Here is a 23,096-nt window from a genome sequence, read left to right as displayed (position 1 = left end):
CATCTCTTTAAAGGCAGTGACTCTTCCAGAATGGAATCAAAGGAAGGAAATAACAACACTTTTCCAATTGTCAAAATTTTTGGTGGGAGCATAGCAATGTCCCAAGACAGATCTTTAACCTATATTCCATGAACATGATGTTTATTTATATCTAGCTGCTTAACTCTGGGGACACAGACCCAAGAGAATCCTGACTATTGTGAAGAACTAAAACTAAAAGTAGAAAAATTAGAGAAAATTCCTCTTCTGTTATGTAGAGTACAATTTCTTCTAAATAGGTAATATGTTGATTGACACGCTGTCGGGGTACTGCAGACCCCCAGCCCTTCGGTGTGGCCAAGATGGCGCCTGGCAAGGTGCCAAGGAAGTGCTGAGAACAAAACCAGGTACCTCCAGCAGACTAATACTCTCTGCCAACAAGTGGCGTTATTTGAGGAAGTTAATGTGATTGGTCATGGGTCCTCGTGGACACTGCATGATTGCTATATCCACACTATTGTGCTCCATTACTGTCCATGCTTTCCCCTCGTGATCTATAAGCTGATTGGTTGTTGTATGTAATGTAAGGCGCTTGCAAGAGCGGCCCGCCGCTGCCGGCCAGCCAGAAGTAACTGCTAGCAGAAAATAAAGAACTTGCCCCGATCCGGTTTCGTGTTTCTCTGCGGGCAGGGGACGCGACAGATGGTGCCGAAACCCGGGAACGAGAAAAAATATAAGGGTAAGTTCACATAAGTTTTCAAATCAAGAAAAATTAGTTTGAGAGTTCAAAAGGTGAGACGTCTCGAGGTTCGCAGAGCAGCGACAATTCATTACAGGAGGTTCCCCAGCAGAGGGACAATTCATTACAGGAGGTTCCCCAGCAGAGGGACAATTCATTACAGGAGGTTCCCCAACAGAGGGACAATTCATTACAGGAGGTTCCCCAGCAGAGGGACAATTCATTACATGAGGTTCCCCAGCAGAGGGACAATTCATCACAGGAGGTTCCCCAGCAGAGGGACAATTCATCATAAGAGGTTCCCCAGAGGAGGGACGATTCATCATAAAAGGTTCCCCGTGGGAGGGACGATTCAAGTGGTACCAAACTGTGTGCGTGTGTGAGTGAGCGTGTGTGCGTGCGCGCGCCTGTCTTTTGTTTGTGTGTTTAAACTAGTAAACTACCTCGTAGTCATGGGAACGGATCTGTCTAAGATTAGAATGCAGCGGCCTCTTAGAGAACTTTTAAAAAATCACGGAACACCATTGAAGGCAAATACGGCCTTCAAGTTCCTAGATACTGTAGAGAAAGTCTCTCCGTGGTTTTTAGACGAGGGATTATTAAATCTTCCTCAGTGGGAACAGCTAGGAGAGGATTTGCGCGACGCGGAGAGACGCGAGCCTTTGCCAATGGAAACTCTGGCAATATGGTCACTTGTTAATAATCTTGTTTGATGCAGTAAGGTAAATCAAAAAACCCTTTTAGGGATTTAAAGGGGCCTTTAGAAGAAGGAAGTCAGATCTTAGAAGAAATTAAAGAGGAACAATCATATTCTCAGACTTCAGAAAGAGTGGGAACATAATATAGTAGCCATAGTCCCCACAAGTATTGGGAGATAATTGTTTCATGATTTTCTGCATTCAAACCTAATCTGATTTCTCAACCAGGTAAAAAAAGGGTTAAAAGGTCCTGGGTGATCCTCCCTCCCCCCTGCCTGGCCTTGTCAAAGCCTACAATGGATTATAAATTACAGCAGTCTCAGCGGGAAGGAGGAGGGGTAACCTAAAAAAAAAAAAAAAAAAAAAAGGGGTGTCCGTTTTAAACTTAACTAACTTATTTTCTAGGATTCTTTGTTTGTTTTGTTTTTCTTTAATGCTGTATTTTTGAGCTCATAATTTTGATCCTGCATACCTAGGTTAATGATTTTTTTTTCTTTTTGATCAGTTCTATTTTTTATTCAACTGAAGTTTTTAAACATCTGTTTCATTACAATGAACATTTACCTATAAAGTTACAAGGCCTTTGATTTTATGTTATCTGTATGTCGTGCTGTCTAATGTCATGTTTTGTCAAAACTAAGCGCTCTTAAAATTAAAATTTAAAAATGGATCCAAATACTTTTATTCACGTGATTTAAAAAGGTTCAATTTAAATTGGGTAAACTAATAAAAGTAAAATATCTTTAAAAATAACTTACAAGTCTCCAGGTGGTCAAACTAATGAAATGTTAATGTTAAACAATGTCTAATATCAATTACTTCTAGGACTTTTCTTCAGCAGGAAAGAGGCAACGGATCCTGTTCAGGACACTTGTCTGATATCTTGGTTTTTATAAAATAAATAAATTAGAGTTAACATGTATGGGATTACTCATACATGTTTGAAGAGACATCTGGTTAATTTACAAAGTTAAAATGCTATTTGTTAAATAACATCAAGTACTTTTAACTTCTTAAATTACATGGGGTATCATACTTAAACATTATTGGTGTTTTCATAGGTTGGTAAATAAAAAGGGTTTAAACTTGCTTCGTGTCATCACTAAACTAAAAACAAGGTTATTAGAAGTTATGTCCTAACAAGTGAAATTCTATATATAAAGGGTCCCAAAAGTTTCACCTGTGTTTCAATTAAGAGTACTATAAACAACAAAATATTTAATCTTATTAAAATAGAGTGATTTATCTAAATTCAAAAATTTCATAAGAGTTGTATCAAAATATGAACAAAAAGGGGTCAACAGATAAAAAAGACAAAATAAAAGGTTCTGGGTTTAAAATGTATTTAATAAAAAGGAAAAGAAAATGTTTCTGGGTAAGAAAGTCTGTGTGTAAGTAAAGGGCCAGTTTCAACAAGTCTGTGTATAACTAAGTTGGTTGTATGTATGTAAAACAGCTAAAGCTATTTAAGGTTTTTCCTAAGGTGAAATACTAATGTTCTAATATAAGCCAAAGTTTAATCTATATGGTAAAATGACATGGTAACATGGCAAGGATTTCTTAGAAACACTAATTTACTCTTAACTTTGTGTCTCTTAAGTTTTATTCTTTAGAACAATTAGTTTTAAAAATTGGGGTGTATACAATTATGGTTAAACAACTGTTAAAGTATTGTACTGTGTTACAAAGTCTAAATTTTTCTTTAAAAACTAAATTTAGTAAGAAAAAGGGTGTCAAGGTAATTGTGAAATGGTTTCTAGTTGTATATTAAATGTGTTCATATTTTTCAGGTATACAAGTTATAAAGCAGGAAATTTATCAAGCTGCTATTCTCCAGATAAACTTGTCTGTAATGGTAATTTTAAGCTTATAAAGAGTAAATTTCATTGGGGATTAATTTCTATCATTTAGTGTTCTACTAGAGGACCTGTTATCAATAGGGTATATGTAAAATTGGTTATATTTTACATTGAGATAAAAAATTTCAAATGTAAATGTATTTCTAAACATTAGAGCCTGACTTGTTTAAAGGTTAATTTTGTGAAACATAAAAATATTTTGCCACTTTGACACACAAAAGAAAAGTTAAAAGCTCTCTCAGCCTTTCTTTGATTCATGTTTTAGATACAATGTTAAATTGTGTTAATTATAAAGTTTGTATAGACTCAGGAAACAGTATATGTAAACTACTTAATGATATTTAAGGAAGAAACAAAGATCAACATCAGAATTAGAACACTTAAGATCTATAAAGAGTCACACCTTACCTGAGATAAGGCTCTGCCTCCCACCTTACTGCATGTTAGAGTGACTCCAAAATAAGTCAGACTTCAGCTTATTTAAAGTTATAATCAAAAGATTGGTTTTTGTTGTTAAATTACTATGATCTCAAATAGGAAATATAATGTGATTCTCAGTCAAAATTCAAGATAGCTATTATACAAACAAAATATATTTTTACTCTTGCTAATTTCATTTTGTAAAACTGTTACCTGTTAATGTTTTACAGAAGTAGCTGCTTCAAAAACACGCAACCTAGGTAACTTATGATAATAAGCCATCACCTATAGAACAGATAGTAGTAACTTCCAGAACTAATACAGACTCCAGTTAGATAAAAGGGTAAATAACTGTAAAGTTATGAACATTAAAGTTAAAGCCCAGTACTCTCACTTTATGACTGGTGAAACTGGCTTGCTGGATGATTAAGATCAAATTTAGAGATTGAAATTAAATACAAAAGACAAGATAGGCCAGTATTTGGATCTTTTGCCCTCAGTCAGCCTGAACCCAGGGAATAAGAGGACTTCTCTAAGGAGTGCTGCAACTCTGGGTCACACAACCTCCTGATCAAGGAGATTGTTGAGACTAGAGGATCCTGGACACCCAGCAAAACAGTAAAAACCAAAATATAGCCATTCTTGGGCATTTAAAAAAAATAATAATTAAATGTAACTTAAGACGTACACTTATGTTAGTCCACTAGAATAAAGACTGAAAGCTACAAATAAAAGAAAGATTCTTCAACAAATGTGCCTGATAACAATCAAGAGAAACTGCCAGAGTCAGAAGTTTTTAGTCAGTTTAAGGCCTGCAGATCTTCCTAAGCTACACAGGTAGACTTAATCTATGTTTACTCGTATGATTACCTAGCCCTAAGTAACAAAAATATAGAGCTCTCTACTAAACACAGGTTATACCAATAAAGGAATATTTTACACAATCAGATGACTTAAGTAGCTTAACTATATTTTTTGGGATATCTATGACATTAAGAGTTAAATGTTGTGTTTACTTTCCTGATAACCTGAACTATGTTAAAGTTCCCAAATAAAGGCCTTGTCCTTTCCAGCCTTTGCTAGGTCTCGTTATGGGAACAATTTCTCAGTTCTTCCACCTCCTGGTGAAAGATTGACTTCTGTCATTTTCATGATACTCAGTGGCATGTTCCAGATGCTGCAACATTTACTTTGTACTAATTTCATTTCAGTACTCATGTCTTTTTGTTCTTCTATCATAGAAGCACCCACCCCCAGATGACTTTACAACCTGCTCCTCCCCAACCAGACTTCTACCTCGGACCCCTCGATTGACCCGATTTTTAAAAAGGGAACTCCAAACTGCTTGCCCCTCACTGCCCCCTTTCAGCTTCGAAGCAGCCAGAACGACCGATGCCCCCTTTTCCTTAAAGCAGTTGGGAGTTCCTCTAGCTAAAGTGGAGAATGAAGCCAAAATTAAGGACAGGTAGTTAGTGTAGAAATAGGGAATCGGGTCAATTCGAGGAAATAAAGCCATGAAGCCATCTGCCTTGTAGGGTGCGCTCACTTCTCGGGACTTTCAAAATATCAGCTTTCTCCCTGCCGGGAGAAGTCTGTATTATTCCCTTTAAACAATCCAAACTATGGTCCTTACTCAACAGTACCAAATGATTAAACAAACTGATAACCGAGGCAGGATAGACAAATGGGTATAAGATTCTATCCATGATAAACAAAAAGGGGGAATAGAGGAGACCTTCAGGTCCCCTAAAGATAAACTTTCTCTTTGTCTCTTTGTTTGGGGTTTTTTAACTCTGGGTAATAAGGGTAACCCGGTGCTTTACTGGAGCTGCGGCTCAGTTTGTGTGTTTCCATGGAATAAACTAACTTACAACCTCTTTTTAGTCTCTTAGGAGGAACAGTTCAACTATGTAACAAAACAACTGCTTCTCTCAATTGTACTTCAGATTTGTGCTATCTCTCAATGTTAAAATGCTTCTAGGTTCCTGCTGGCAGACTTAATGTGTGTTCCTACCTTCCTACCAGTCCCAGTCTCTGTTACAGATGATAAATTGCCAGTATTGCTTTCCAGAAATAAGAGGGACTTTGGAATCACCGTAGCAGTCATTACCACCATAGTTGCATCAGCAGCAGCAGCCGCCGCAGCAGCTGTAGCCTTGACGACATCAGTACAGTCAGCAACTAAGCTTAATGAAGTGGTCCAGCAGACAGCTACTGCTCTGTCTACTCAACAAACAGTGGATCAACACCTAAAAGCAGGACTACTTTTGGTGAACCAGCGTGTGGACTTACTTCAAGAACAAATGGACCTTTTACAAGAACTGTTAAGTGTGGGGTGTATTTATCATCTGCCAGGACTGTGCATTACACCTGTAGCTTATCATAATCTTAGTTATGCAGCAAATTTGTCTAAAATCATATCTACTCAGCTACGTGCCAATTGGTCTTATAAATTTGATAATCTTACTGCCATTCTTAGATCACAAATTGTTAGCCTCAATTCTACTAGAGTTAATATAGCCCCTATATCTGAAATGCAAAATTGGTTATCCTCTTCCTTCAGTTTTGTAAAGCAATGGGCAGGAATGGGAACATTGTGTGTGTTAATGATTATTACAATTATCTTCCTCACACGCTTTATCATGCGTATACGCCAAGTTCATGCCAGAGATCGCATCATTTTCCATCAAGCCATGATGGCCTTAGAGGCTGGCAGCTCTCCTCAAGTCTGGCTGAGTATGCTGGATCGGTAGTCAATGACGGGTAAGGAAGGAGGTAACCGCGTACCGACCTAAGACAGGAGCTGTAGCATGCTCTGCAGTTATCCGATGACGGGTAAGGACGATGGTTGACCACTCCGCCTAAGACAGGCACAATCCCAAGCCAGCATTCTTTTAATAAATAAAAAAGGGGGAGCTGTCGGGGTACTGCAGACCCCCAGCCCTTCGGCGTGGCCAAGATGGCGCCTGGCAAGGTGCCAAGGAAGTGCTGAGAACAAAACCAGGTACCTCCAGCAGACTAATACTCTCTGCCAACAAGTGGCGTTATTTGAGGAAGTTAATGTGATTGGTCATGGGTCCTCGTGGACACTGCATGATTGCTATATCCACACTATTGTGCTCCATTACTGTCCATGCTTTCCCCTCGTGATCTATAAGCTGATTGGTTGTTGTATGTAATGTAAGGCGCTTGCAAGAGCGGCCCGCCGCTGCCGGCCAGCCAGAAGTAACTGCTAGCAGAAAATAAAGAACTTGCCCCGATCCGGTTTCGTGTTTCTCTGCGGGCAGGGGACGCGATAACACGCCTTGAAAACACTTGACTTCTATATGGAGGTTAAAACTGTGACAATCACAAGAACACAAATGTAAAAACAGGATCATAATTATTGCAATAACCCCAATATCATTAAATGCTATAAGCATTTTTGGACTTAGTGTACAAGTATTTAGACAGAACTCTAATATTATACATCTTTTTATATGCAACCATAGTGTGGGGTTAATATTGTATTCTGAATGTGCCTTCAGCTAGGAGGTTCACAGATTGGCAAATGTTAACTATCAGTTCTTTCACATAGACCTAGCTATATTCTTCAGAATAGCCCTATAGATCATAGCACTGGTATTTAATCCATCTATTATAATTGCTGCTTTACTCTTATAGGGTGCATGACAGAGTAAAAAAGATAGTGGTATCAAAGACTTACCCATAGACATACATACCATCCACACTAATGACTAACTAAAAAATCTTGAGAAATGCACATCTGCATTGGCATTTGAAAAAAGACTTTTATTTTCCCTTTCTATTTTACTTTTATATCTCAGTATAGCATATACAACAAAACTAAAAGAATAAAGATACTTGAAGTCAAGTGTGCACCAAAGCAATTGTACAATTAGTTCCATTTTTAAAAACTATTAATTCTCTATATTAGTTAGTTGACAAAAGGTATATATACTTTCCAAAACAGCATGCATATTTTGCTTAAGGAATCTGTGTATCTGATACTGACCATTTTATCATCTCATATGTAGTCTCCTTAGGCTTTTAAGGCATTATTTCCTGAGCTGTGGACATGATATTTGATCCATAAACTAAACTATAGTTGTATCAACATAGAAGTGATATTTGCAATATATAAACAGATAAGAAGTGTACACCTTAATTGTGGAGATGTGTACCCTTGAGTTAAAACATAGATGTATCTCAAAAAGAGTGTGCATAATCAAAGATAAAGTTTGTTCAAAAGAAAGATGTCAAATATTCTCAATCATATAAACAATGAAAAGATGGATATGGTTTTATAGTTTTTTTCATTTTTACTACCACAGCAAATATAGCCACTATATTTTTGTATGCCAATACAATAAGAGAAATAAAATACCTGAGTGACTTATATCAGAACATATTTTTTAAAAAATTATGCTGTGATGCAAATTGGGATAGTTTATTTTTTGATTGGGACATGAGAGTTGACAGTATTTGAAAGGACTCAGAGAGAATGAAAGAAGGAATTATCAAGGCAGACTGGAATGAAGAGCCAAGGGATGCAGGTTTAGGAAAGGTTTAAGCAATGTAAACTTTAGGAAAACTGTTCCATGATAGCAATAGTTAGTAAAAGACTAGTGGTAGTTTAAACACTTCCAAATCCTAGTTGATTTCAAGAGTAATTCACATAATGATGTAAACATTTTTGAAGACCTATTTATTTTAAATTTTAATATCAACACATGTACATATTCTTGATCCAAGGAAATGAAAAGTGATTAACTTGATAATGGAGATTCACATAACAACTACAGAAGGAAGATACATAATGTTTGAAAAGAAATAAAACACATATTTCTTACTATAACAAGATAGTATTTTCCCAGATTTAATGTTCTTAAAATCTCACTATTACAGAAAAAACTCACTAGATTACCAAATGTAAAGATAAAAACATCAAAATAAATATGTAAATATAACATTCCAACTTAAAACCTAGTAACTTTGTTGAATATACATGGTGCATGCTCAGATTTCTTAAATCTTTTTTATAAGTATCTTTATTCAACTACAAACATACTTTTGCACACACATACATACACAGGAACTGAAATGGGGTATTTGATGATTGCCCCTCCCTTATTAATCAACAACTAAAATTAAAGTATCATTATTCAGTATGCTCCAGTAGGATCCAACCAAGGAATACAATAATAGCCAGAAGAGTAAGCAAGACACACTTTATCAGCAGAATACAGAACAAAAACCATATGGTCATCTCAATAAATGCAGAAAGGGCATTCAATAAGACTCAACATTCATTCATGATAAATAGTACTGAACTAATTGGTATGGAAGGAACACACAATTACATAATAAAAGTCATGAGTAATAAACCCAGAGCTGACATGGTTCAGAAGGAGGAAAGCTAAAACCCTTCACTCTCGGATCTGGAAGAAGCAGGTAATATTGTCACCCTTGAATTTTGGTGTTAGCTATGTGATTTAATCTGAGTCAGAGATGTCAACACATGATAACCAGGCAAGCTTCAAGTATGTTTTATGGACAGTAAATTCAGTCATGACTCAAGAAGTCCAGGGAAGATGTCAGACATGTAGGCATTGGAGCTGAAGATTAATTAGTCAAATTAATTCACTCTTGCAGCCCAAAGAGCTCAGCTGATAGCAGCAGAGATATTTAAGTCATTGACACAGTTACTTAGTGCATATGACTACAGTTTATGATTGCTTCTATACCATCAGCAAATAACTGATGCCTAAATGGCATCTGCTTGTTACATCCATATCAGTATCTTACATTGTATTTTCATAGGGGAAATTGGGGAAAAATAATGAGATTTCTCTATGTTGTTTTTTTACAAACGAAATGAATTTAAACTTACCTCTGAAATATTTGACAAAAAATAGTTGAAGAAACACATGAACATGAAGCGATAGACTATAAATGATGGCCATATATTTGCAAAATATGTAATTTCCTTTTGCAGATACATAATAAAATATATGTATAAATTAGGAAATAAAACATATACACTATATTCTAACCTTTGGAAAAATTTGTATAATTTATTTTGTTTTTATTTTTGTTGTCTATAAATTTTCCAGTACCAAAATGACTCATATTTTATATTGAATATTTTATTTTGAGTAACTGTCCATATACAAATTTTGAATGATGACATGAACTTCCTCATTGTAAAGTAAAATTTTTCAAATCATCTTAAAAACATCACATGTGGTTAAACATAAATTGAACTGAAAGATTTCCTGAACAATCACATGGAAAAATATGTTACACAGAAACATTTTTATTTAAGTATAATAATATTGTAATGTGTTGAGAGCAGTGACAGAGGATGGGAGAGCAGTTACTGAGATCAGGGGTCTCTGATGCCCTCTTGGCTGTGGCATGCCCGGTTCCTGGGAATGTTTCTGTGCAAGGGCACAGGATGCCTGGCTACTGTAGCAATGCCCTGCACCAGGAGGTTCTGTGCAAGAGCCCTAACCTTGATCTCAGGCATGCAGCTCCAAGGAAGAAAGGAATTCTTATGCTAGACAATCACAATCTTTCACCAGCTCTGCTTCTCCAGTTCCTGCCTGCCTTACAGTAACTTTAAACAATGGACTTTCTTGAGAGCTACACAAAGCTCCTAACATTGCACTTTGCAACTGTGGATTGCAACTGTGAAAAGTCACATAGAATGTCCTAGTTTCTGTAACTTTCCTGAATACAAAGAATAATGGTTACATAGATTTTAATCTGATATTGAGACATATAAAATAAAGATTGCTGGTATAATTTTTATATCTGCATCTCCATCAGACAGCAGGCTCACCTGATCCCAGTCTTATCATCAAGATCTGTGTCTGTGAATCTTTATTTTCCAATCCCCCTTTAATCCTTGCCAGACCTGAGGGTTTGGTCCTGCTGGTCGTGGCAGTAATGGTCTGAATTTTCATTTCTAACAAGATTCAAAATTTAAAATTTACTTTCATTTTTTATTTGTTCTAATTAGTTATACATGACAGTAGAATGCATTTTGACACATTGTACATAAATGGAGAATAAGTTCTTCATCTGGATGAATATGGTGCAGAGTCACACTGATAGTATAATCCTACATGTATATAGGGTAATTATGTCCATCTCATTTCACTGTCCTTCCCATACCCACACTCCCTTTCCTCCCCTCACTCCCCTCTGCACAATCCAAAGTTCCTTCATTCTTCCCTACCCACCCCCCATTATGGATTAGCATCTACTTATCAGAGAAAACATTCAGCCTTTGGTGTTTTGTGTTTGACTTGTTTCAATGAGCATGATGTTCTCCAGGTCCATCTATTTACAGATGCCATAATTTCATTTAAAGTCTACTTTATTAGAGTGAACAGATGTTGAAATGTTAGGTGAAGGAAGCTTAAAGATACATGTATTTATTTATTAGTATAAAGGAAACCAGTATGCTGAAGAAAAAAAAGGGTTCTGAAATCATATTTTATGACAAATAATTGGGTGTTGATTAACTTCCTAACTACCTCCTTCACATCTTTGTTACTGAGGCTGTAGATCAGGAAGTTAAGCATAGGGATGACCACTGTGTAAAAGACAGAGGCAACCTTGATGATGAGCCATGAATTTTTGGTGGTGGGGACATAGTAGAGGAAAAGGAAGGTCCCATGGAAGCTAGTAATGGTGGTCAGATGGGAGGCACACGTGGAGAAGGCTTTGTAGTGCCCCCCGGTTGAAGGCATTTTCATGACAATGATGAAAGTGAAAACATAGGAAGCAAGAATAATCACCAGGCTGCTTATTTCATTGAATGTGGCAAAGACAAAAAGGATCTTTTGGCTAACAGAGGAGTCAGAGCAGGACACAGCAATGATGGCAGCATGTTCACAGACAAAATTATTTATAAACTTAGTCCCACAAAAAGACAAGGTCAACAAAAAGTATGTGAATGTTAAAGAACAGACTATACTCCAAGAGTATGATGTGGCCACCAACAAAGAACACAGCTTCTGGGACATTGCAACTGTCTAGAGGAGAGGATGGCACATGGCCACAAATCAGTCATAGGCCATCACTGCCAACATGAATGTCTCTGTCACCACACATATGCATGCAAAGAAGAACTGCAGGATGCAGCCTGGGAAGGAGATTGCCCTGTCTTCCACCTCCAAGTTTTCTAAGAGTTTGGGAGTCACCACGGTAGAGTAGCAGAAATCAATGAAGGACAAGTGACTGAGGAAAAAGTACATGGGTGTTTGGAGTTTGGGGTTGACCCTGATGACCAGGATCATGCCTGTGTTGCCCAGCACAGTGACTGTGTAGATGGTCAGGAAGAGCAGGAACAGGGGCACCTGGATCTCTGGGTATTCTGAGAAGCCCAGGAGGATGAATGTCACTCCAGTAGTCTGGTTTTCTTGGGTTCTGTGAATACAATGGGAAAGTTGAGCTAAAGAAGTGAGACTCAATAATTACAGTAGGAGAGGTTAGGAAGAAACATGGGGAGGTGTAATTAGTCTCAGTTAAAAAGTGTTGTTGAAAACATTGGGTTAATGCTGCTATATCATTTTAAAAATCAGTGTTTACTTATATCATGTCTTCACAGCAAATAATTTTGAAATTTAAATAGTTGAAAACAAAGACAGGAAAAACAAAAATAGAATATATTTTTCTATATTCAATAAATAAGATTCACTATTACAATAGACAGAAGGCTTCCTGAGAAGAGCTTCTAAATTTTTGCCTGAATCTGTGGTTAGTAAACATAATTCCACAGGAAGAACACAGGTAACAGGTTTGTACAGCTTCCTCACTGCCTTACCTCTTAAGATCTGATGGAATTAGCTTAGAACTGTTCAAAAAATTATAAAATGTTAACCTCCTAGTAAAATAATGAATTTAAATTTTTATTAGTCCTTTTGTTTTCCTCTTCACTGTCTTTTGTAACTCCGAGTCACTCCACATTTTAACATATTCTGGAGTTGTGCTGTGGTAATATACTAAACATTTCCATTCTTGTTGAACTAGTTATGAAAACTTCAAAAATTTCTTTTTCACAGAATTTTATATTACTCAGTAAAATGTGATTACAGCACAATATAATTTGTACAGTTATAAAATCGTGAAAGTTATAATGAATCAAAGTCTATTTGTTTTCCAATATGGTAAATTTCAGAAGATGGGTAAATAAGAAACAATAGAAACTGTGAAAATACTAGAAATTCACATGTATTTTAAGTCATGGAAAAAATGCATTCTGCTATTTTGACTCATGCTTAAAGCCTTGTCAAGTATAAGTATCAGAATACAGACCCATTACCAACAGGATACCATAATTATTCCTCAATGCTATAGTCATTTCGACAACACTCAAAGGAGGAAATTAAAACTGTAAAATTTAAATCACTAGAATGAAAGTAGACACTTGTGCAATGAATTCAAAGCATATACATCATGGTGTGATGCATAGCAAATGGGCAACATTATGTTCATTACAACATGAGCAGGTAGTGTGGTTTAAAAACTGTATAGAGTTGTGAAAATCAGACTCAAGGAGTAGCAAGTGTTCACAGGCAGGCACATTTGAAAATGAAATGTAGAATTATTTTTTTGTCCCTGAACCCACACAACAGAAACTGTTGTGCAGGATTTCACTTGGGCACTTAATCTAAGTACACAGCTGTCTTCCTGTCATCCTAGGTAGGTAGTTGCCCATCACACTCTCTTCACTTGCACAGGCTCCTTCCTGTAGGAAAGATGTTTCACACAAAGTCTGATTGCTCACCAAACCTTTGCAAGGAAGTTATCACATCTTTGCAACAAATGCTAGTCTTATGGCTATACATCCCTGCTACAGTTCTATCAATCTAAATATTTTATGGAGCATGGAGAGAATAATTTTCCCCAATGATTTTAATCTCACGGTAGTGACTTAAAGAATTCAAATATGATTATCAATGAAAGCATAGAATTTTAAGTGTTCTGTCTTAACTAAAGTGGCCCAGATCTAGATAGCCAATCTCATAACCACTAGCCTAACACATTCTTCTCTAATGCTATACTTATCAACCTGTCAAATAGCACACATTTGTTTGCACAAAGTATGTTTTCCAATCCTGTTCTCACTTTTATAATGTTCCATTATTGTTCCACTTTCATTGTAAACTACACTCACTTTTTCTTCTCTCCTGTGTACAGGTAAACACTAAAGTTTTAATTGATACTTATCAATGACTGAAACCTATCATTTATATAGGTGTTACTCTTACCTCCTCAGGGATTGTAGATATTGTAAAGGTGATTTTTTTATTACTCCATATTTACCAAAATACTGATTTCATTCATGTACAAATCCATGAGAAAACTAGATGAATTCAGGTTATTCAGCCATGGGGTTTGTCTTAGTGAAATGAATTGGATCTGGGGGCCCTGGTACTGATAAATCACTTTGTCTCCTATGAATACTACTACAACTCAACATTTTCCCACTAAAGGGAAATAAAAGAACTGAGTGAACTCACCTACATACATAAGCTCCTGAGTGGTGCATTTGCTGAAGTATCTTTTGCTAAGACCAATAAAATCCAAAAATACTCCATGTTTAATTAATAGAACAGACCCTAAACAGTAGAGTCCAAAGTGTATTTCACTAAAAGTTTAAAATGTTGCTTTATGTCCCAACCTTTGAAGGAAACTGAGAGATACCAGATAAATCGTTACACCAAATACTTTATCCGAGTACCAAAAGTGTCACAAATATTTATCATAAACCTTGGGGATCTGGAACTAGAGAATATCACTGAAGTATTGCCAGGAAGGTTCCAATTAGAGCAATTAACTACAAAAATCACTGTTCCCTGTGGGATCTTGATTGTGTATTACTTTTTTAAACCCCTGGGGTATTAGTGATATCAACCATATTCATTAGAAACAATAATGACTAGACCTTGACTTCATGTGGATATAAAACACAGACACGCACAAGGGGAAATAGCTATAAAAATAATCCAGAGGTTGCTATTACTAATTTATTTTGAATTTATTCTTCTGTCTTTTATCACAAAGGTTTACTCATGTAGCTCTGTCTGCATGTAGAATTCCCTACATAATAACTTTTATTGTTAATGCTTCATTTGTTAAATAAAAATTCATTTATATTTTTGTCCACATCATTTATTTTCTTAATAGAAAATAATTTTTGGCCAAAGATGTTTATTTATACTATTTTGTCTGAAATAATTGATTTTTGTTTTTCTAGTACAGGAAAGTCTGTTTATGTAAAGGATAATACACTCACTAATAGACTTTAAATATACTGAGTTCTTTTGCCATCTCACAATAGTTATTGAAGGAGTTTTCAGTTTTACCACATATAAGATCATATTATTTCTCTACATTTTGAAAGCATGTTATTTCTTTCTTTTCTCTAATTTTTCTGGATAGGACTTCCAGAACTAATTTGAACAAGAGTGTTGCAAGTGAGCATCCTTCTTTTTTCCTATCTTAGGTAAAATGTTTTTAACTTTTCCCTATTCAGTAATATGTGGTTCTGTTATACCTGTAGACTGTGTCAAGGTATGTTCCATTTATACATAATCTCTTAAGAATTTTAATAATGAAGGGATGTTGAATTTCATTTAATGCTTCTTATGCACCTATTAAGTTATTATGGTTGTTTTCCTCATTTTGTTGAGGTTATTTGTTGTAAATATTAACTTGCATATGTTGAATCATCCTCAATTCCCCGGGATAATTCCCACTTGATCAAGATAAATGATTGTAGTTTGCCATTGGATTCAGTTTGCAATTTTTGTGGAGAAATTTTGCCTCTCTATGTAGCAGGAACACCTGTTTAGTTTTGTGATTGTTGTTATACCCACTACTGATTTTGATATCAGTATAATAATGGTTCATATAATTAGTTTAAGATAATTTTTTATTCTATTTATTAGAATTATTACAGAAAAATTAATGTTACTTCTTTATAGCTTTGATAAATTAAGCAGCGAAGTGACCCAGTTTTGGGGTTTCCTTTATGGGATAATTTTGACTACTGACTCAATTTTGTTAATCATTGTTGGTTTGATTATTTTTTATATTTCTTCAAAGTTCAGTGATAGTAAGTTGTAAGTGCCATGAAATTATCAATTTCTTCTAGGTTTTCCAATTTTTTGGCATAAAGTTGTTCATAAGAGTTCCTAATGACCCTTTGTATTCCTATGGTATCAGTTATGTCTCTGTCTTTCTTTTTGTTAATGCCAACTTTTTTTAGGTCTTCTCTAGTTTTTTTCTTAAACTAATTCTACACTTCAATTACAATAATCTGCATAACTTTGTTAATCTTTATATGTACCCTCAGAAAATGTTCTGCCACACATCTTCAAAGGGAAAAAAAAAAAACTCTCACATTTATCCACACCATATTCAAAAGTTTTATAGAAGAATATCAAACATTCATTTGTAATAAAAATAGCCTATAACCACCACTTAATCCAATGTTAATGATGTAAATTGTTACTTAAATGCATTGAGCTTTACAGTTAAAATTTCTACTCATATTAAAAGTAAAATTTGAGAATTTTATGGAAAAAAATGTGTTTCATTTCTGTAAATAAGTTACCCATTCCCAAGTATTTACCAAAATGAAAGTGCATCCCGCTTTAAAGGAGTTTTAATGTGTCATTTGCAGCTTTACATTTTTTTCTCACTTGCTTTTCTTTCCCACTAAAAGACAGAAGATTAATTGGATGGCCAAATCACAAATTATATAAGATTAACATCAAAATATAAAAATTATACATTCCAGTTTTTACCCTAGTGGCCCTACTGAATGTACCAAATACTGTATGATGCATGCTCAAAATTTCTAAATAACTCTTTGTGTTTATAAACATCTTATTGAGATTTTCTGAGAAGATATCAGATCCATATGGCAGGGTAGGTCACCCCAACCATCGCCCCTACTCAGAAACATTAATTTGAAAAAAGTATCCATGTAAAACATATACTTTAAAAAAAACTAAAGATCCCAGAGTCAGAGATCATGGTGTCTTCTTTTAGCAGAATAATAATAAAAAAAAAATCATTGAAGAGATCTTGAAGTGTAGTCTCACCTTGCCTCCATTCTTCTCCCCCAGTCCCAGATACCATAGTATGGAGAAAGGTGCCATATGCTTTAGGGAAGAAAGGGGAGTGTGTGGAGTACTTTGCTTTAGACCTCAGCACTAGGTGCAGAGTAAATCTTGGAACTTATCGGAAGCTCATGTTTTCTGATTCCAAATTGCTCCCTCTGGATGGAACCCTTGCACTAGTGACCAACTAGAATTGGTCATCCATATCTGGAATCCCAGAGAGTACAGCAAGGAGAGAAGCAGTGTCTGCTTGGGGGAAGGAGAGGGAAGTTGGATGGAGGTCTTTTATTTGCAATCAAGTACTAGGGCCACAGTAGTAAAACTGACCATTGGGGAAAACCCCATGGTACTTTATCTTAGGCTGTAATCTATTGATGGAGCTCTTAGACCTGTCCCAGTATGAGAAGGACATCTGCCACTCTGGTGGGACATATTTGTGTTCTGGTGCATACAATTGCTGGGTAATTACAGAAGTCTTGGTCCCCAAATGGACCTTGGTGCAGGCAAATTGTAATGACCTTGGGTCTACCCAATGGGTATAGGATGCTACTTAAGGGGTATAGCATTTTCCTTTGAGGTGACAAAAGTAGTTTGTAATGAGGCAGTGGTATAAATTGCACAACACAATATATCAGAGAAACTGAATTTTTATATTAAAATAGTTTATTTTAGGCTAAAAGAACTTCACTTCAATAAAAAAGTAACCAGCTTTAAAAAGGTGATGATATTTGCTCCTGTTAAAAACTAAACCTGATTATGAAATTTTATATTTACTTGATGTGCTGTATATTCATCATAGGAGCATTTCTCCACCAAAGGATTGCTAATACTGTGTTTGCCCTTCAGTCTGGTGAATATTTTCACCAACAGTCTTGTCATAGGCCCATAGAAACAAAACCAAAAAGGTGTCCCTGTCTAAACCACTGAGAATTTGAGGAAAGAATTATAGATAATTCATACTCAGAAACAAGTAACCCATCACCATTACTTTTAGAACACACAAGGAATTCACATGCTTGAAAAAACCACACCTTTATCATTTACAATGTGCATATGCAGGTTCAAATCATAACTTTGAAATTATTAGAGAATTTCTGTATCACATTTGCATAATTAAATATCCATTTGTTCATAGTATTTTCAAAATAAATCAGTCTATTCTAAAGGGGTTTGTATATATCCAGTTATTTTTCTTTTGAGTTTTATTTTATCTAGCATGACAGAAGTCTTATTACTCTTCCAAAATTATAATTTACCATATAACTATCTCCTGTATTTTTAAAAAATATTAGGATTTTAAATATAAGAACTTGAATAATATGTCAAACATAGTTCATTGTGCTCATATTCCACAGATTTTTTCTCTCTATTCAGAATGATTTTATTAATATTGTGCAATATTGGTTGGAACATTTAAAGAATTTTGTATGATACCAGATTGACAGATCTATAAAAGTTAGATAAATTATATGATACTACAGTTTGCTGAAATGCTGTAAATGTTGTTATGTATTGAAAATTGGATTAGTAGTTTAGGTTATGCAGTTTGCTATGAAAGCTTTATACTTAAGAAAACTCTATTTTTCATTTGCAAATGAAAGGCTCGCAATTCAGTAGACACCAGGAAATGAGTTTAAAAGTTGTTCATAGATTGGAATCATGTTATATTGAAATTTTTCCAAGACTGACTTTCCTATGGAAAATCAACCATGTGACTAAGACAGTCATTTATTTTCACCAACTCAAGGATTTTATCAATTTATGGAAAACATTTACAGATCTAGGACAATTACATTTTTCTGGAACACAGAAGGATATTTTCACATTGAAAAGGTAGCAATAATGTATTAATATTGAAATATTGAGCACAATTCTTTTGTCTTCCTGTATGTGCACTATGCCACATCACTTTTCAATTCCAGAATAGGCAGACACACTTGCTCCTGTTAATGATTCAACTATTCACTTTGGGTTTAGCTGTGATTTCCATTGGTTAATAGTGTGTCCACAAATGTGGCAGAGGGAGACTTGAGCTAGCTTTAGTTTTAGTACCTATTTGTGATTGACACTGGAGGAAAATATTCTTACGACTCCAATGGTTCAAAGAGAATCACAGACCCTCAGCAGAATGATCCAGTCACTATGCACATGTGCAGGAGATATAAGTTTTCCCATCAGACCAAAACATATCAAGTTAATCAAGAGAAGTTCTTACAGATGTAGGCAAGACTACCTAATCAATCAACCAAAATTGTGTTATATCACTGAAATTTTTATTTTGTTATGCATAGTATATAACATATACACAAATAAATACTGGCATGCATGATAAATTCAGATTTAGAAATACCTATTTATGAAAGGCATAGTTATTTTAATTTTTGATGTCTTATATACAATTACCAAATAACATTTATGCTAACACACACCAAACAACATACAAAATAAAAATATGCACTTTTGGGGACAGAGATATGCCTTATGCTTTTATAATGTACCAATGTTCTCTATGTGAGATTGAATAAACATTCCTTTTATATTTTGTGCTTGAGTGTTGAAGAATTCTTAGGTTACTCTATTGCACTTGATATTTCTCTATGGTAAGGTGTAAAGTTGCAAAAACTCTAAGTTCATTTCTCAAAAATAACTAAAAAAGAATGGAATATTTATTTCAGAAACCAAATGGTAAAGTATTAAGATCATTTTTCCATGACAAACTAGATTAGAGATTTTAATTTCAATAGATAGACTTGATTACTGTACTTTTTATTATTTTACAGCTTATTTTCCAAACTTTCATTTAAACAGACATTGACTTACTAATAAACTGGTGATTATATTAAACATGTACTGCTTGGTTTTTGAAAACTGAACTTTCAAGTTGATAATCATTCCAAGATATCTTGAACCATTCTGCAAGATATTCTTAAACAGACATTACAATATGTGACGTAATTTGGTGTTGATTAATTTCCTGACTGTCTCCTTCACATCTTTTTTCCTGAGGCTGTAGATCAGGGGGTTCAACATGGGGATGACCACTGTATAGAAGAGAGAGGCAATCTTAACCATAAGCCAGGAACTTTTGGTGACTGGAACACAATAGAGAAAAAGGATGGTCCCATGGAAGATGGTAATGGCGGTCAGATGGGAGGCACATGTGGAGAAGGTTTTGTGACGACCCCCACCTGAAGGCATCTTCATGACTGTGATAAAAATGAAAACATAGGAAGCAAGAATGATCACCAGGCTGCTTATTTCATTCAATGTAGCAGACACTAAAATGATATTCTGGTTAATATAGGGATCTGAATAGGATACAACAACAATGGCAGCATGCTCACAAACAAAGTTATTTATGATATAATTTCCTTGGAATGATAATTTCAGTAAAAAGTAAGTAAGTGTCAAGGAACAGACTAGCCCCCAAGAGTATGATGCTCCAACTAACAAGTAGCACAGCTTCTGGGACATTGCAACTGTGTAGAGGAGAGGATTGCACAGGGCCACAAATCAGTCATAGACCATCACTGCCAACATGAATGTCTCTGTCACCACAAATATGCATGCAAAGAAGAACTGCAGGATGCAGCCTGGGAAGGAGATGGTTCTGTCTTCCACCACCAAGTTTTCTAAGAGTTTGAGAGTCACCACGGTAGAGTAGCAGAAATCAATGAAGGACAAGTGACTGAGGAAAAAGTACATGGGTGTGTGGAGTTTGGGGTTGACCCTGATGACCAGGATCATGCCTGTGTTGCCCAGCACAGTAACTGTGTAGATGGTCAGGAAGAGCAGGAACAGGGGCACCTGGAGCTCTGGGTATTCTGAGAAGCCCAGGAGGATGAATGTCACTCCAGCAGTCTTGTTTTCTTGGGTTCTGTGGATACAATGGGAAAGTTGATTCAGAGAAGAAAGTAGACAAATTTGGGTAAGGTGGAATGAAATGAGAAAACACTCAGAGTCTTAGTGGTTGTCCACAAATGAGTGTTTTGGGAAATATATCTGACAGTTACATTTGTTTACAAGCAAACCTTCATTAGTGCCACAATTATAATGGAGTATGAAACTCATACAATGGAATAATAAGAAAGCAAGTTGAGAGGGGAGAATAGAACTGCAGTTGGCCATGACATATCTCCAACTAGCAAACTCATCATCGCCACAGAACATTGACCTGATGGGAAGAGCCAAATGAGCTTTTTGCATGAAATGCAAATTAGTGAACTTACTTATTTCTAAGGAAATACTCATCATGAGTTTCATCAATCTCTTCCCTGCCTCGCTTATTCATCTCTGAGAATTTAAACTCTAAAAAGAGAATTAATGACTCATCAAATTAATCAATCTATTTTTTCCTGTTGTTTCATAGTTATTTCTGAACTTCTTTTCCCAGTGTCCTTCCCATGCTCAGACATCCCTTTTCTTCACTTTTCCTATAAAATAATAATTCATAGTTATAGAAAATTATAAATGCTCTTACCTCCTCTTAGTATAATCCATGTATTTAGTGCAATTTCAAGGTGAAACAAACTTAAGTACAATAAGTCCTGACTGATTTTTTTATGTTGAAACCTTTTTCTTTTTTAGGGGGTAAAGGGATATCAGGAATTGAACTCACAGGCATTCAACCACTGAGCCACATCCCCAGCCCTATTTTGTATTTTATTTAGAGATAGCATCTCACTGAGTTGCTTAGCTCCTCCCTTCTGCTATGGCTTGCTTTGAACTCAAGATCCTCCTGCCTCAGTCTCCCGAGCCACTTGGATTACTGGAGTGCACCACCACACTGGGCATGTTGAAACTCTCCTACCACATCATTCTTAGGTAGTCAGTTCAGTCTACCTCAAAACCTCCAAAGATGAGATGTTGCTTCCTTAGGAATTATAGTGGATTTTGTTTGGTTCAGAATTTTTTCTGGAATTTATTAGATTTGGTAGCCACATAGTCCTTTCAATGTTCTATTCTACTGGCTGCCTCTAGTTTATTCTCTTAATCTCTGGAGAATCAACACATTTTCCTCATTTGCATAATTTGCCATAGCCATGGTCACACTATTTTCTGTCCTTATGAATAATTGTAAACCTTAAAAGTTCATGCAGTATCTATAACATAACATACTTCACTTACATTCTTACCATGTACCATTTTGTCACTGTCTGTTCCACAATAAAATAAAAATCCACAATAGCAAGGATGGAACTCTAGGACATAGCAGGTACCCCATAACATTTGTTGAGGAAGTGGATGTGTGGATATGAAGTGAATCAATTCTGCACTCTACGAACATACTGTATGTGCATTTAGGTAAAATCTTATAACACTACTAAGGACTTTAAAATTGCCTATTGAATTACAACTGCACTCTAAACACATAAGCCTCTAAGGCACATCTTGAGTCCTACAAAACAAGAAATTACAGCAAAATCCCATGGGATCTAAGTATGCTAAATTAGTATAAACCAAGAACAGTTATGGAAAAAGGATCATTGTATTATTTTATATGTCCTGTGTTCCCTCAAATCACTTCAACTATGATTTTCTATAATTTAATACAATTATTCTAATCCACATTATAACTACTTTTTGAAACCTAAAATAGAAGTAGTCACAAGGGACAGATCATTCCACATAGAATACTTTGAGTTGCATGCTTTATTAGTTGAAATGAAATATTTTGTAGTTATCTGATTTATTATTATCTTATTATCCAAGACAATACACACACACACTTGTGTTTCCTGAATAACATCCCTGCTGATTTCCTTCTTCAACTGCTCCTTTAGATTTCCTTCAATCCAATATCCATAATTGGCCTTCCTACTACATTAATTTTTGTCCTGAATCTATTTTAATATAACACAAAGCTCATTGAGTCAAAATTCCATAACTCTGCATACTTTTTCAAATGTTTCACAATATCTATTCTTTCTGTTTTTACATATTCTGAGCAGTCCAAGGCTGAAAGCAAAATCATTGCCATCAAAGACAAATATATGCTGATATTTATATATTCGGCTAATTCCTACCCTCACATCTTTTCCACCCTTCTAGATTTTGACTCACCAATACTTATGAAATGAGGCATTAGGTTAAGGTTCACAGTCTCCCATTCAGTCTCAGAAAGTGTCACAATATTCAACAAACTAAAGGCTCAAGGTGCAGATAGCAAATTCTTTCCTTCATTTCTAGTGACATGCACCCCTGATTATTTTTTATTTATTTGCCGTGTATCCATTACTCTATTAAGAATTTT

The 23,096-nt window shown here is 35.4% G+C and overlaps 2 pseudogenes; both read right to left on the bottom strand.

The window, feature by feature from the left end:
- Positions 1-11,140: 11,140 nt before the first annotated feature.
- LOC124959336 (olfactory receptor 5D13-like) lies at positions 11,141-13,071 on the bottom strand (annotated as a pseudogene).
- Positions 13,072-19,780: 6,709 nt separating this feature from the next.
- On the bottom strand, positions 19,781-21,988 carry LOC124959335 (olfactory receptor 5D13-like; annotated as a pseudogene).
- Between the last annotated feature and the right edge of the window lie 1,108 nt (positions 21,989-23,096).

This window comes from Sciurus carolinensis, chromosome 11, assembly GCF_902686445.1.
Source record: "Sciurus carolinensis chromosome 11, mSciCar1.2, whole genome shotgun sequence".
NCBI classification, from domain to species: Eukaryota; Metazoa; Chordata; class Mammalia; order Rodentia; family Sciuridae; genus Sciurus; species Sciurus carolinensis.
This window is presented reverse-complemented; position numbering and strand designations above follow the sequence as displayed.